Genomic DNA, 14,905 nt, shown 5'->3' with positions numbered 1-14,905 from the left:
AAACTCCACTTTTCCAGAGTGTGCACACCAACCCCGTTTGCAGTGGCATCTGAACACCCTGAATGGAGGAAGCTGAGAACATGGAAGTTTGTCACTGGGGGTGGACTTTGGGCTTTCAAGTGCTGCCTGCCAACCCAGCACCATTTCTGCCTGTGTGCTTCCCACCATAAGCCTAATGAGCTTCGAAAACTGAGCCATCCCCTGTGGTAGGATCTTCCCCTAATAAATAAAGATTACAAGGGGCCAATCGTTGGGCAAGTAGGGGGGACTTCCGGGTCAGAAAGAGAAAGAGAAGAGGAGGAGAGAGGAACAGCGTGGCACTTGGATGACAGGCGTGAGAGAGGTAGACAGAATGTAGAAAGCCAGAAGCTGATGTTTCTGCCACTGGAGGATTTCTAACAGAACAGTTTGTAAAATTAGAATGCTATATTCTGTGCCCAGCGATTGTGTTACCTGTTGATTCTAAGCTAAGATTGTGTGGTGTTTTCCTTCATGAGATGACACAACTGGGTTCCAGAGAAAGGTACAGTAGAAGAGCATAGTGTGCAAGGGTGAAACCCAGTCAGCCATGCGTGGCAATAGCCAGCAATGGGAATTTAGTGAGACTGGAGGAGAGAACTCTGGATAGAAGGAAAGAATACAGCCTGTCCACTGGGCAAGAAACAGACCGAAGCCAACTGCCGGTGTGAGACAGCATTAGCATGGGATGATTTATTTAATATTTCATGCAACGATCCCCAATTAAATATCTTCCTACATAAGAGTTGTCATGGTCATGGCATCTCTCCACAAATAAAACATTGGCTAAGACATCCGTTTACAAAAGGTTCGATATAGACATAAGCTCATTAACTTTATATCAAGCATTACACACAAAAATAATTTACTATAAATACTCAAAAATTACGTATCAGGTATACATTAATACATCCCATGCCTAAGACTCAGTTTCAATTCTAAGTAAAGTATGCAAATATTCAGCGTACGCCTTAAAGATGAAGTACAATATTATCATCACTTTCCCAGTGCTAGATAGTTACTCCATACTGCAAAGAATCTAATCCAAAATTGATTTTGAGCATCCAGTGACCATCAAGCAAACTAATGTAAAGGCTGTCATCAGGATGATAAATAATTTGGACAGCATCAAAAACATATCAAAAGTGCACGCTTTCTATGGGGAAAGGGGGAGATGAATATATGCTTCCAGTTGACTGGATCTGTGGGATTCACAAAGCTTTAGACAGAGATGTCAAGTTCTAACTCAGCTCAGCAAACACTCATAGCAATAGCAGTTAAATAAAAAAAATGATGGATAAAACATTCCAATTAGAAATATCTTCACAGAGTGGGCATACTGCCATTTAGTCCTTGGTCAACACCATGGCATCATAGTCATTATCCCTATTTTCTAGCTTAAAGGACAGGTTATAAGTCCTGAGATTTCCCTGTGTTATACAGGGAATTTGCTCATTCATTTAATAACCATTTATTAGAAAATATCCACGTGCCAGACATGAGGATAATATTAGGGACCTAGAGATGAATAAAATATTTTCTTCTCTGAACCACAGTGTGCAATATCAAGCTATGGGATTTGTTTCTCCTTTCATGTTTTCTCTTTGCCTGCCCTCTCTCCTCCAGTTTTAAGCAAGTTATTGGCCAGCTCTGAACTCATAATCTCAGGGAAAACATTTGACCAGGTAGAAACAAAAGTAGCTCATTTATCTTTCTGGTTATGATGGTCCAAAAGCCTGACTTCTTCAGAAAACCCTGGACATTGCAGGAAAACACTGAGTGTGTCACTAAGAAACTTAAAGAAAGAATTTGTCCAAGCCTAAACCAAGGAATCGCCACTTAAAGAAAGACACGGGAAGAGAGAGATGTGGAGGCCCTATGAGAGGAGGGGCCCAGATCTCCCTCCCCATGTTACCACTAGTACCTTTAGATCCTGAAAAGGACATGGTAGTTTGTCTGTCTCAGCATCTGGGAGCTACATAGCTATATTAATGCAGTTATAACCAGCAGAAAGCCAAATGATTTTATAGGGCCACATACGCAGGGACAAGAGATGACTCCATAGTGGTTCATTTGGATCAATGTTTATGGTGTGTCACATGACCCTGAACTACAAAACAAGCCTGAGGTTGGGAGCACCGTGTAGAAATAAAATTGAATTATATGAGATAGACACTCGGATTCCCAGCCAACTGTTTTTTATGGACTGAGATTCATACCCTTTACCCACATAATGAAAAGTAGTGGGTAAGAGAGCCTGCCTCTGAAAGGAGGACATAATTTCCCTTCAGACCGAACCTTTGGAAAACGACTAATATAAACCTTGTCCATATTAAAAATCCTTGAAGTCTCTGCTGAGAGGACAGACAGGGCCAGAATTTACAAGGAAGCTGCAATGTGCTGGATGGGATGGATTAGTGCCAGGGGAATTCACGGCCTCTGTGGCTCTGTCCATGGTACCCGGTGAGCAGGAAGAGAAAAATCCGGAGCTAATGCCTTCAAAGCCACTGTGGATTGAAGGAACACTCCAAAAACCATGACATTGAGAAGAGAGGGACCCGACCTACTGTGGAGCTCTGCCCACTCACCGATGCTCTGGGGCCACAAATAGCAGGACCAACTCGAAAACTTTACTTTGAAGGAACGGAGTGGAATTTGGACTGAGATGGGGACTTGAGCCCACCTACTCTAACTTCACTTCATTGCTGGAGATTAGTCTGGTGCGACTATGTATTCAAATGCTAAACATTGGCCCCCAAAATCTGATTGCAATCTAAATAAGCACATTCTCACATACACCAAATGACGTTGTATAAACTTTGCTCACCAATCTTCTCTGGTTAAATAAACATGGCTGGCAGCCAGTTACTGGGGAAAATAGAGGTAGGGGTCGAAGTTAGGGACCCAGAGACAGAGAAAGAAGGAGAAAAAAGATGGAGAAAAGCAGGAGATCTCCATTAGACAGGATGGATCGGAAGCACATGGATGAGGGAGAGAAGTGTATCCTGAGGACAGACTGATGGAGCAGAAATAACCCAGACAAGACTCAAATAGAAAGTAACTTAGGGAGTACATCTGGGAATAGTCAGTCTAGCATAGGGGTAATCACCCAGTAATTGTACTAAAGCTGATTAAATGAATCAATGGGGCTCACTCTGACTCACTATTGGAGGGCTGGCCAAGTCATAATAAGAACAAATAAAAGTTATCAAATATCATAAGACAACACTTACTGAGGTGAAGGGAATGGTCTCCCAATGAAAGAATGTAAAACACAAAAATAACCTAAAAGAAATGTTAGAAATGAAAACTAATATGTCTCCAAAAAATGACATCACTTTGAGTAAAGGAGAATCTATCTGCTCAGCAGGGACAACCACCTCTTGAGGAACCAGTATTTGGCATTAGAATACAAGCAGCGTCAGACCAACCCACAACACAGCTAGGAGGAATGATGGTTTCACATGCACATGGCTTTTTGTGGAAGTGTTTTTCCAGTCACTGAAGAAGCAGAAAAAAATGGGGATTTAATATGGGAATTAGATCATGTTGGAGTACACATTGTCAAAGTCATTACTACTATTGTTACTCTTTGATTTAATGTGGAGTTAGATGGTGATATATAAAAATCTTAAGTCCAAGTTGGGACTTAGGAGGACAGACAAGCATTGGGCCACACAAGTGATGTTTTAACTCAAACACTGATGCATTGTCTATGGAGATGATAGCCATAACCAAGGCACAATCAACACTTCCAAACAAAGCTTGATGCCATCGAGAGAGAGGCTGAAAAAGGCATTTTCATGGTATTTACAAATAATCAAGACATCGAGCTTGCCATGGCACCCCCAAAAATGGCAAGTGCATTCAATTATAAGCCATAATGAACCCAAAATAACAAATACTCAAAATATCAGCAGCTGAAGGTATTAATTCTGTTGACACAGTAGAATGGTAAGCTGAACTATTTAAAAAGAACCAGTAAGGGGTTGGGGATTTAGCTCAGTGGTAGAGCACTTGCCTAGCAAGTGCAAGGCCCTGAGTTCGGTCCCCAGCTCCAAAAAAAAAAAAAAAAAAAAAAAAAAAAAAAAAAAAAAGAACCAGTAAACCCATAACTTCAGCTCCTATGAACCAAATACTATGTTACATGTTATTTTGGAAACAGATATGTGTCATGTGACTGAATGTTAGAACGGTATGATTGCTGGCATATGCAGAACGACTTCAACATTTAAATAGTCATAAAAATAAGTATTTTGTCAGAGAAGTAAATTGATTGAATCATCCAAAGGATCTATGCACTATAAAATATTTCTTCCTTGCTTCCCTAAGTTAAGGCATATATTGTATTTGTATAGAATTTTTATTGAAATATATATCTATTAACGAATGCACACACATCTTAGGAGAAAACCCCTTGTATTTTTTAAAGCCTAAGGAAAATATAGTTGTGTGGTGCATAATAAAACTGCTGAAAACATTTATTTATTTATCCATTCATTCACTCATTCATTTTGTGTGCACATGTATCAATGTGTGTGCACTTGCAGGGAAGTGAGGACAATTTGTGGTCATTGGTTTTCTTCTTCTATCCTTTGGGTCCCAAGGATTTAATTCAGATTATCATGCTTGGTGAAAAACTCCTATACCAGCTGAGCCATCTCATCAATGTCTTAAAACCTCCTGTCCAAAACCACAGGCCACAGCAAACCAGAGTGCTATACCTAGTAAAAATATCCCTCAGAGATGAAGGCAGCATTGAGACAAGTACAGACAGCAAATAATCTAGGGGTATGGGGAAAAGCATACCTACAGGCTAAGATATGTTAAGCAACCCTCTGTAGGCTTAAAGGAAGCAGGGCTGGGGAAAACTGAAGCATGAAGAGACTCCAAGAAATATATAAATAAATGTAAAGTACTCTTAAATAGATACAAGGTTGCCTCCTTGGGAAAAAGACAACACATGTGACAAATATAAAATAAAGATGGGTGGTTATATTCTCTGCAAAATACCACATGTTCTGTAAACAGCTAAGGATACTATGTCAGTCAAGGTCTAGACAAATGGTTAATACTAGTTATCTAAACGGAGAAGTGTAATTTTAAAAGTTAATAATTGGTAAGAATGTGTTTTAACTTTGCAAATGCCTAGAGGTGACTTTAAGGCATAGAAAACTCAGGAAGTAGTAATTATCTCTAAGGCTGAGAGAGATCACACAAGAAGTTGGTATGAACTCAAAAAAATCCCTTCTCCCTCTGAGGCTGAGATTAAGACCTCATCAGAGGCACTCTGCCCATGATAGGAACACACAGCCTTCCAGGAGCAAAGAAATTTGCCAGCATATGTGCTGTACAGTGGTCTGTAGAGAAAGATGCTGGAGGGCTAAGAAACTCACCAAGGTATGCAAGCTAGCTACAGCTGGTGCACAGGATGTGGCCTAGTAGGGCACCAGAGGGCCTGAGCTAGGCAGCAGGGAAAGCCTCCCACCAGAAACATTCTCTGGGCTGAGGGCCTCAGAAGCTTAAGCATGCTGTTATGCTGGCAGCCACACAGTAGGAAAATCCCAAGAGACCGAAAAAGAGGTCCTTGCCTTTGCCACAGACTGCAACCCTCTAGTGCCCTCTATTGGCCAAGCCTACCTGAGGCAGCCAAAAGATTGCTTCGTGGTTCCAGCTACAGTAAGGATAACAGAAATCACAGAAGAAGAAAAAACAAACAAACAAACAAAGAATAATAGGACTTAGGAAGTGAGAAGTAGCAAACTAATGTGGCCAGAGGTAGAGTCTAGTACCTTGGGATATTACCAAAATTAACATATATATGGTGTGTAAAATCCAGGAGAGAGATACAAACAGAATTCTGAATAACGCATTCAAACAACATCAAGACAGAGGAAAGGAGGAGCATAAGAAAGAATATATATGCTATCCCATCATTGTCCTGCATGAAAGAAGCCAGATACAGAAGAGTGCACACATTTTCATATACATTCCTAAAAATGCTAATTAACCTGTAAAGACAGAAAAAAGGCCAGTTCTTGTGGGACTCGAGATAGAGACAGCTGCTGGGCTGCAATGTATCATGCAGAAATCATTAGGGTTAAAAACTGTTTTGTGTGCTGATTGAAGCAATGTCTCATGTGTATATGTGTGTCAAAAAGAAAACCATCATTGAATGATACTGTACACTCTAAGTGGAAATAGTTGGTTAAAGGTGAATTTTACCTCAATTGATCATCTATTAATTAAAGTTGTTTTTTATAATTTAATATACACAGAGAATACATTCTAATTACCCCTAACCCCATCATCCCTTACCTCCCTCCCAGGAACCCCTGTCCTCCCTCCTAATTCCTTTCCCATTGTAATATCTTCTTTTATTGTACTATGGTTCATTTAGTTTAACCAGAGCTGCCTGTGGGTTTTTTTTTTTTACTGTGCATTGGAATCTGGTGGACTCACTTATGAGTACATAACTAAAGACAGTGATATTCCCTCCCGCTGAATCTCCCAGTATCCAATAGTTCAACAAGGAGGACTAGAGCCCCGTGAAATCTTCTCCTGTCTTTGTGTGACTCTAAACAGAACCGGTCGTCTAGGCCCAGTGCTGGTGACAGCTGCTAGGCTTTCATGATTGCAACATCTTTATCATGCCCCAAAAGTTGCCGTTTCATAGCCCTGCTCACTACCTTCAAATTCTTGTATTTTCTCCCTCTCCTTTGAAGGTGTTTTGTGAGCCTTAGAGGGCAGTATAAAAGCCTTGTTTAGAGCTGGTGCTCAACTACCACTCATTCTTAGCTCCTTGAGCAGCCATGAGTCTCACTGTTTCTCTCACTACAAAGGGAGGCTTCTCCAATAAAGGCTCAAAGTAGGATTTGTCTTCAGTTAGTTCTGGCCACCCGCCTGCTTGTACAGCCTTCGCCATGTACTCTGAATTCCTGGGAGCATTTAACTGAGCCTTTTTAAGCGATAGGCAAAATGTTCCGGGAAGAACAGAGACTCTAGAGAGCCTGGCAGCTGTAGGCATGGCTGGCCTCTCAGTCCTGTGCTGAGCTGTATCACTAGCCACATCAGTGATGGAACCAGTGTCATGTGGATGTAATATTATCTAAAGTGAAGCAGAAGCCGCCGGAAGACTCGGCGTTCAGTTCCACAGAGCTAAGGGTCGGTGCTGTCTCACTATCTGAAATGCATGCTCTAGTGAAGCAGCTACCCATGGCAGGGCGAATCATCTGCTAAAGAATTCTTAAATAGAGACATCTTCCGCACAGCTCCGGGCTCGGGCTCTGGCTCCTGGCTTCTGGTCTGATGGGCAGACAGTTCAAGGAGTCAAACAGCACCCTGTGGAGTTGCACTGCAAAGTCGATGAAGGCGCAGCCATCAAGGACAGAAGGCTGAAGTAGAAGATACATCAGGATTGTAATAAATAACCAAACCCTCGCTTTCCCCATCGCCTTGGATGGTTTCTAAAACCAAAGCAAATACCTGTGTCTGCATATAATTCACCAGTGTGATTAGGACCTTGCACATGCATGTCAGCTCGGAAGACGTGGAATTGTGTGCTGTGAGAAGGAACTGCAAAAGTTTGCTGAGTCTCATGAAGAGGAGTGTGAGAAGGGTTTTACAGGGAAAATATTTAAATGAAAAGAATCACTCAAAGTAACTGGCATAGGCCCTTACTTTTCAGACATCCTTGCCCTAAGTTCTTAGTAGAAAGGAAAGTCTTCTTAAGAGATAGCCTTTCCAAACATGGTGATTGGTGGACAGTAATATAAATAGAAGATTGTGAAATAAAGACTTAAAATGTTTTCTTTTAGTATATAAAAAATAAAACAAAATAAAGGACACTTTTCCCTTCAAAATTGCCATTTTGAAAGCAATAAATGGATTCTCAGACCTGTCCAAGGACAATATTTGAAACTAAATCATCCTTCCATAGTGAATACTCATAGCATTCACATGGCCTCTACAGACTGCAGAGTAAATACAGCTCTCCCAGGGTAAACAGCAACCACAAATGTCATTGCTTAGTATGATAGAAACTGGATAGGTTTTAAGTCACATGTCCTGCTTCTCTGACCATCAACATCCTCACCTATGTGAACAGGACTAAGAATACCCACATCATAAAGTTGTTCAGGGAGCATGTTTTTAAGTTCATGTAGGAGCTAAGGAGATGATTTCCCAGCACCCATATAAAGATTGCCTATGGTAACATTAGCCCAGTAACCTCAGTGCTGATTGAGTGGAGACAGGTGGATCCAAGGGTCTTAGTCTAGTTGAAATGTCTATGACGACGACGACGACAATAATGCAATCACACACATATACACAAACACACGGGGAGGGGAGAGTTTCTTAGTTAGGGTTTTACTGCTATGAACAGACATCATTGAGCAAGACAAGTCTTACAAGGACAATATTTAATTGGGACTGGCTTACAGGTTCAGATGTTCAGTCCAGTATCATCAAGGTACGAACATGGTAGCATCCAGGCAGGCATGGTGCAGAAGGAGCTGAGAGTTCTACATCGTCATCTGAACGCTGCTAACAGAATACTGACTTCCAACCAGTTAGGATAGGGTCTTAAAGCCCACACCTCAGTGACACACCTACTCCAACAAGTTCACACCTCTAAATAGTGCCACTCCCTTGGCCAACCATGATTCTATCATTCAAACCATGATAGAGAGAAATTCATATTTTTCAGTTATATGTAACTAATAAATCTTGAAGTCCTATTGCTTTCTCAGTAAATAAACATTCTTTTCTCCTTTTAAAAGACTTCATTTTGTTGACACCAACATGTAATTAGAAACACTTGTGAGCACTTTCTTGCGCTCACAATAGTCCGTGCACCAATCCGTTCTGCCAGTGGATTGGTGATTTAACATGAGTCACCTGTGATGGGAAAAGTTCCAAAACTTAAATCTCAGTTTCTTTCTCTTCAGGAGGAATTAAGAACAATGATGACCCTTGGGAGGGTGTGCATCCAGAAGGAGGTTCTGGAATAACAAGGCTCCCTCATTTCTCGTGCCCAGGTTTTTCTCCTTCTCAAAGTTCTGCTAACCCCTAATTTTGTCCCAGAAAGCTGTTCTTTGTGATCTCTAGAGCCACACCCACATGGTGCTTTGGGGGAAAGGAAAATCTGTTTGTAATAATCTTTTTGTTTTCTGAAAATTTCTTTTACGTTTATTCTTTATTGAAACTTTTACTCTTCGAAGACAAACTTCTACTATGACCCTTGAGGGCTGGTGATTCTCACAGCCATGCTTCCTCCCACGGGGCCTGGCAATGGGGTAAATATTATCCTTGCTGTCTGGTGCAGAGCCTAAACTCATTTACTCTTCCCTAAGTACTGCAGCCAGAACACCCACAACACCAGAGAACCTGTCATCACTCCCAGCAGGCTCATCGGTGTCAACCAAAGCACCTGCTTTTCACTCTCCCTAGTCCTATACTTCCACTCCAAATCTTTGTAGCTGTGACAAATTACCCCAGACAAACAGTTTACAGAAGAAGGATTTCCTTTCAGCTCACAGTTTTAAAGATTCCAGCCCTCAGTCACTTGACTCCATTGTCTCTGGGCTTGAGTTGGGTGTGGTAGAGTCTCATGGCGGGGAGCAGGTAATAGAGCAAGGTGGCTTGACTCATGACAGGCAAGAAGCAGAAAGGAAAAAAGGGGCCTGCCCAGGGACAGGCATAACCTTTAAAGGCTCACAAGAACTATATCTTCACTCTTTAAACCAATCATTATATGCCAGGCATTGCTCACCATACAAAAGTTCTGGAAATGGTTTTCAAAATACTGAATTTTGTTAATAGATTAAAATTACTCATATTTCTATTTATCAAGGATAATGTTAACAAGTGCAGCTTGGTATAGATGGTATTTATTTAGATGCCACTTACAGTTAATAGCCTGGGTTATTTAACTATCCTATCTTTTTAACATCTTGGGATCTAACATGTTTCTTTTAAGCAATGTAGAAAAGATATTTTTACACTCCTAGTGTATAAATTAGAGTATATGCTTATACTTCGTGTAGTTAATGTATGATAACTGCCGATGGGGAAAATAAAATCAGAAAGGGGCTTAGGAAGTATCGTGAGGGTCATCTGCTTTTAATAATGGTGGCCAGGCACAGAAAGTACCCAAGCAAAGACCTTAGGATCACAAGACTGAGCAAGGCTGATGTGTGGAAGAAGGCCATGCCCAAAAGAACAAGCAGAAAAATGCAAAGGCTCATGGATATGAGCTTGTCTGGGGAACTGCTCAAAGGGAGCCAATGGACCAGCAGGGCAGAGAGGACTGATGGGCGAGCACTGGAAAGAGAGCTGCAGTGGAAAAGCAGACCTAGGAGGGAAGTGCAGTAGGCCATGGCAAGTACCAGCCCTCTGATCAGATACATCAACTTTGGAAGTACTGGGGGGTGCATAAATGAGAGGTGTGACCTATCCATACAACCACAGTATCTCAAGTCTCAGAATCCCTTAAACTGCTAAGAATGTCTGTTCCTTGCCTGACCCTTCCCACCATGCCTAGCCCCCATATGACTTCCTTTACTTACAGAGTGAGCTTAAATTTATATTCCTTCCTTTTCTCCCTCCCTTGCATACTGCATCTTCGCATCTCTCAATCTACTAGTTACCTGGCAAAAACAATCCTAGATTAAATCTGGTTTTGTACTTGACTGACACAGATAACCAGTGCTGGGGGAAAAAACACACACACACAATCAAACTGACTTGAATTCAGATTCTTACCTAAAGTGAACCTACCACATTTCACTACCCACCATCCCAGGAGGCCATTTTATACCTCCTCTTGCCTTAGCAAACCTGCACATCCTCCACCTCCTAGTAGCTCATTTATATTCTCGGACAATGCACATACACACACACACACACACACACACACACACACACACACTGTCCAGAGTATTCTACCCTGTTTTTGCCATCCTGTCCCACCTGTTACTATGGCTACATTGTCCTCCTGTATCTCTCAACCTCATGCTTCTACTTATCTTTCACACTCTAGCGGACTCAAGGACATCTTACAAGCAATTGTTCTTTCTGTGGTCTGAATTGCCAATTTTCTCCTTTCTATTCCTAATTTTTATCAATATACATGAGCTGTAGAAGACAATGTAAAGCAAATTGTTTTTCCTAGTTTGAATTCTAGCATGGACTTCGGGTTTGGGTGGTAGATAAGTGCATACAACATAGTCAACACTGACAGCATAAAATTGAATGCGAAGCTTCTCTCCCAAGGGCCTATTCTAATTATATAGGAATTCATTGAGATGAACAGAGTTTTTGATGTGGCGTATGTGTATTTATTTGTAAGTTTTTATAATAAAGTTTATAAAATCATAAAACATACAAATGCTTTTTATTATACCATTTTTAAAATAAGCATTTTTAAAATCATATATCTCCTTCTGGGATTTCCCATGGCTCTGTCCCCTGTAGAGGTTCCCACGGGTGTAGGTTGTATCTGAAATATTCCCTAGCCATGCGATTATTGGAAAATGATAGAACTTTTAAGAGGTAAGATGAGTGGAGTGTGGGCATGCCTCCTAAAGGGAACAGTGAAACTCTGGTTTCCTTTTTTGTTCTTCCTTTCTACTTCCTGGCTTCCATGAGATAAATGGGCTTCTTCACCATGCCCTTACATGGTACCATGTGAGGACCTCAAAGGTCCAAAGTACCAAGGCCGAATGATGACAAACTATTTATCTTCCTAACTTTAAGCCTTCATCTTCATGGTGGACCACCTTTTTAAGATTTCAATGCTACCAAATTGGCAATGATTTTTTAATCTTTAACCTTTTTTATTGGTTCTTTGTGAATTTCACATCATGCACCCTAATCTCATTCATTTCCCCATCCTCTCATAACCCACCCTCCACCCTTGCAACCCCACCACCACCAAACAGAGGAAAAAAAATCCTCCAATGTACCATTTTATCCACAATTCTTTGTTTGCAAATTATCACTGCAATGAGTAGTTGGTTCGGTTGAGGCATCTAGCTTCTAGTGGGAGCCCTGTGTCATGGAGATCCTGTTGCTTTGGATCTGTAGGATCAGCCCCTTCATATACCCCAGCAGTTCATCGATTGAGTAGATGTTGGAGTGGGTCAGTTCAAAGTTGTAGATCACACCCAATGGCTGGCTCACCAGCAAACTGCCTTCCCCTGCCCACCCACCTACGACCACGACCAGCACTTCACTGGGCACACATCCTTTTGTTTCTGTTTCTCTTCCACTTCTCTCCTGGTTGCTTGATTCTCTTAGTGGCGCCTGGGTTCTCTGGTTGTCTGGGGTTGTCTCAGAAGTGCTATGCTCAGCTTATGCGTTATGGTTTCAGACTAGTAGTCATCTCTGGCTGGCTAGAGCCCAAGCCCATGGCATCAGTCTGGTGGTCATCTCTGGCTTACTCCTTGCCCAGACTGCCCTAGTGACCTTTTGTAAGGGTCATTTTTCTCAGGCTCGCTCCTGCCAGTGGCACACATTCCCAGCTAGCATTCTTCTAGTCTCTAGCTTGCTCCCTGTCCTGGGAGCCTGCTCATTCCTACCTGGAGCCAGATTGGCAGTCATCCCATGCTCTTTGTTCACGGAATGTTAGTTAGGTTACCCGTCATTCAGATTTTCATAGGTCAGAACAATAGCCTATCTCCTCTCTGCCATATACTGACGCTCATGTGACACAGCAGCCACACCCACAACACCTTTAGGGGAAAGGGTGGTGCTCCTTTTTACTATGTAACTTACCTAGTACTTGCACTGTTTTGAGTAGAATGATGCCTAGTTGTTTTCTATATTTGAATGCTATATATTGGATAATTTATAAAGAATAGACTTTATTTATGATTATGAAGACTAAGAAGTCCAAGAGGATGGCCAGTGGATAATTAGCCCAGATGAAGGAGGGCCTCATGCTGCATGCTGTAGTTGTATTAACAACTACAGAGAGATCACCAAGCCAGAAGAGCAATTGTACCAGCTGGGGCCTCCTTTCTCTTCTCACAAAGCATCCAGTGCAGTCATAGGATCTTATCCAAACAACCCTACCTAACCCTAATTACCTCCCAAAGACCCCCATCTTCAAACACCATCAACATATGGATTTGAGAACTGGGTTTCCACACCATGAACTTTCGAGGGATATATTCAAATGGGAACAGTGGGTTTGTCTGAATTTAAAAACCTGACTTAAGGGGAAAACCTCACTTCTACACTCTTTAATAGACCAGCTCTCCAGGTTCAACTGCTTCTTTTAATTGCTTTAATCTGTAGTCATCATTTACCTTTTATTACCATTATTTATTTTTAATTAATTTACTTACTTTACACCTGATCACAGTTTCCCCTTCCTCCTCTCCTCCAAGTCCCTCCCTCCCCTTCCCCTAACCCACCTCTCTGCCCTTTGTCCTCAGAAAAGGGGAGGCCCCATGGATAACAACCTGCCTTGGCATATCAAGTTGCAGTAAGAATAGGAATATCTTCTACTGAAGCCAGACAAGACAGTCCAGTTAAGGAAAAAGGATCTAAAGCCAGCCAATGGAGTCAGAGACAGCCCCTGCTCCTGCTGTCAGGAGTCCCACATGAAGGCAGAGCTGCCGATCTGTTAAGTATGTGCAGAAGGCTTAGATCCATCCCATACATGCTCTCTGGTTGGCAGTTTCGTCTCTGTGAGCCCCTATAGGCCCAGATTAGTTGATCCTGTAGGTTTTCTGGTTGTGTCCTTGACCCCTTTGGATCCTTCAATCCTTCCTCCCCCTCTTCTGCAGGACTACCCAAGCTCTGCCTAATGTTTGGCTGTGGATCTCTGCATCTATTTTTATCAAGTGCTGGGTGAAGCCTCTCTGATGACAGTTATGTACTCATTATTTAAATGATGTTCTTCTGGTTCTATATGATGATTGTGTAAATGCATATATACATAAAAAATTCTCCTTGAAACTCAATATACGTGCATGTACATATGTTTTATATATATGCAAATGTGGATGCTTAAGTTTATGCTCCTCATTTTTATTTGGGTGTCCAATAGAGCTCTCAAACCTATCCTGTCCATTCCTACCATGCCTCCCATAACTCTTCATCTTGAATGTTCACTCTGCTCTGATGGTTTTACAATCTACCCACATTGCCTCTTATTTCTAGACCTTTCCACACCCCCTCCTTCCTGTTTACATAAGTCCTAATTGCTCTGTTTAAAATTCAGGTAAGGAACCACTGCCTCTGGTGTGTCTGTCTGGGTTGAGTGCTTACATTGCTTTCTAGCAGAATGTTGTGCAAACATTCTGATCAAACTCATAGTCACAGCGTCTGATTTGCTTGTCTGTGGTCCCTCAGATTAAGTAAATGCCTTAATGAAGCTAAATCAACTCATTCACTCATTATTTTCTAAGTTCTTTCAAAGTACTCACTATGTAACAGGTATTTAACATACTCATTTAAGTGAATGAATGGTGCTTATAAAACATTTTAAAACCCACATCACAAAGATGTTTCAAGCCAGCTGTGGAGGTATACATCTGTAATCCCAGCACCAGGGAGGATGAGGCAGAAAGATCTCGGCTTTGAAAGCAACATGGCTACACCATGAGATCCTGTCTCAAAATAATAATAATAATAATAATGTTTTAAACTTATCAATATGGTGACTATTTTAGTAAGCCTAATCTCTCCAGGATATTCCTTTAAAGGAATAAAAAGTACAGTTACTTGCCAATGTCTGCAAGTATGTTTCTTTACAGTTTCCCCTTTCCCATGACAATCATTCTAAGGTGTAATCTGTAGTAGAAAGAAGAAAAAAAATACCTAAAAGGCAGCATGGATTGTTAATAATTTGGTTATACTTGAGCAGCAGGGA

At 41.5% G+C, this 14,905-nt stretch overlaps 1 pseudogene; it reads right to left on the bottom strand.

Moving 5' to 3' along the window:
- Nucleotides 1-12,648: 12,648 nt before the first annotated feature.
- Nucleotides 12,649-12,768, bottom strand: LOC120097618 (small nucleolar RNA SNORA17; annotated as a pseudogene).
- Between the last annotated feature and the right edge of the window lie 2,137 nt (nt 12,769-14,905).

The sequence above is a fragment of the Rattus norvegicus genome, chromosome 16 (assembly GCF_036323735.1).
Source record: "Rattus norvegicus strain BN/NHsdMcwi chromosome 16, GRCr8, whole genome shotgun sequence".
NCBI lineage: Eukaryota > Metazoa > Chordata > Mammalia > Rodentia > Muridae > Rattus > Rattus norvegicus.
This window is presented reverse-complemented; position numbering and strand designations above follow the sequence as displayed.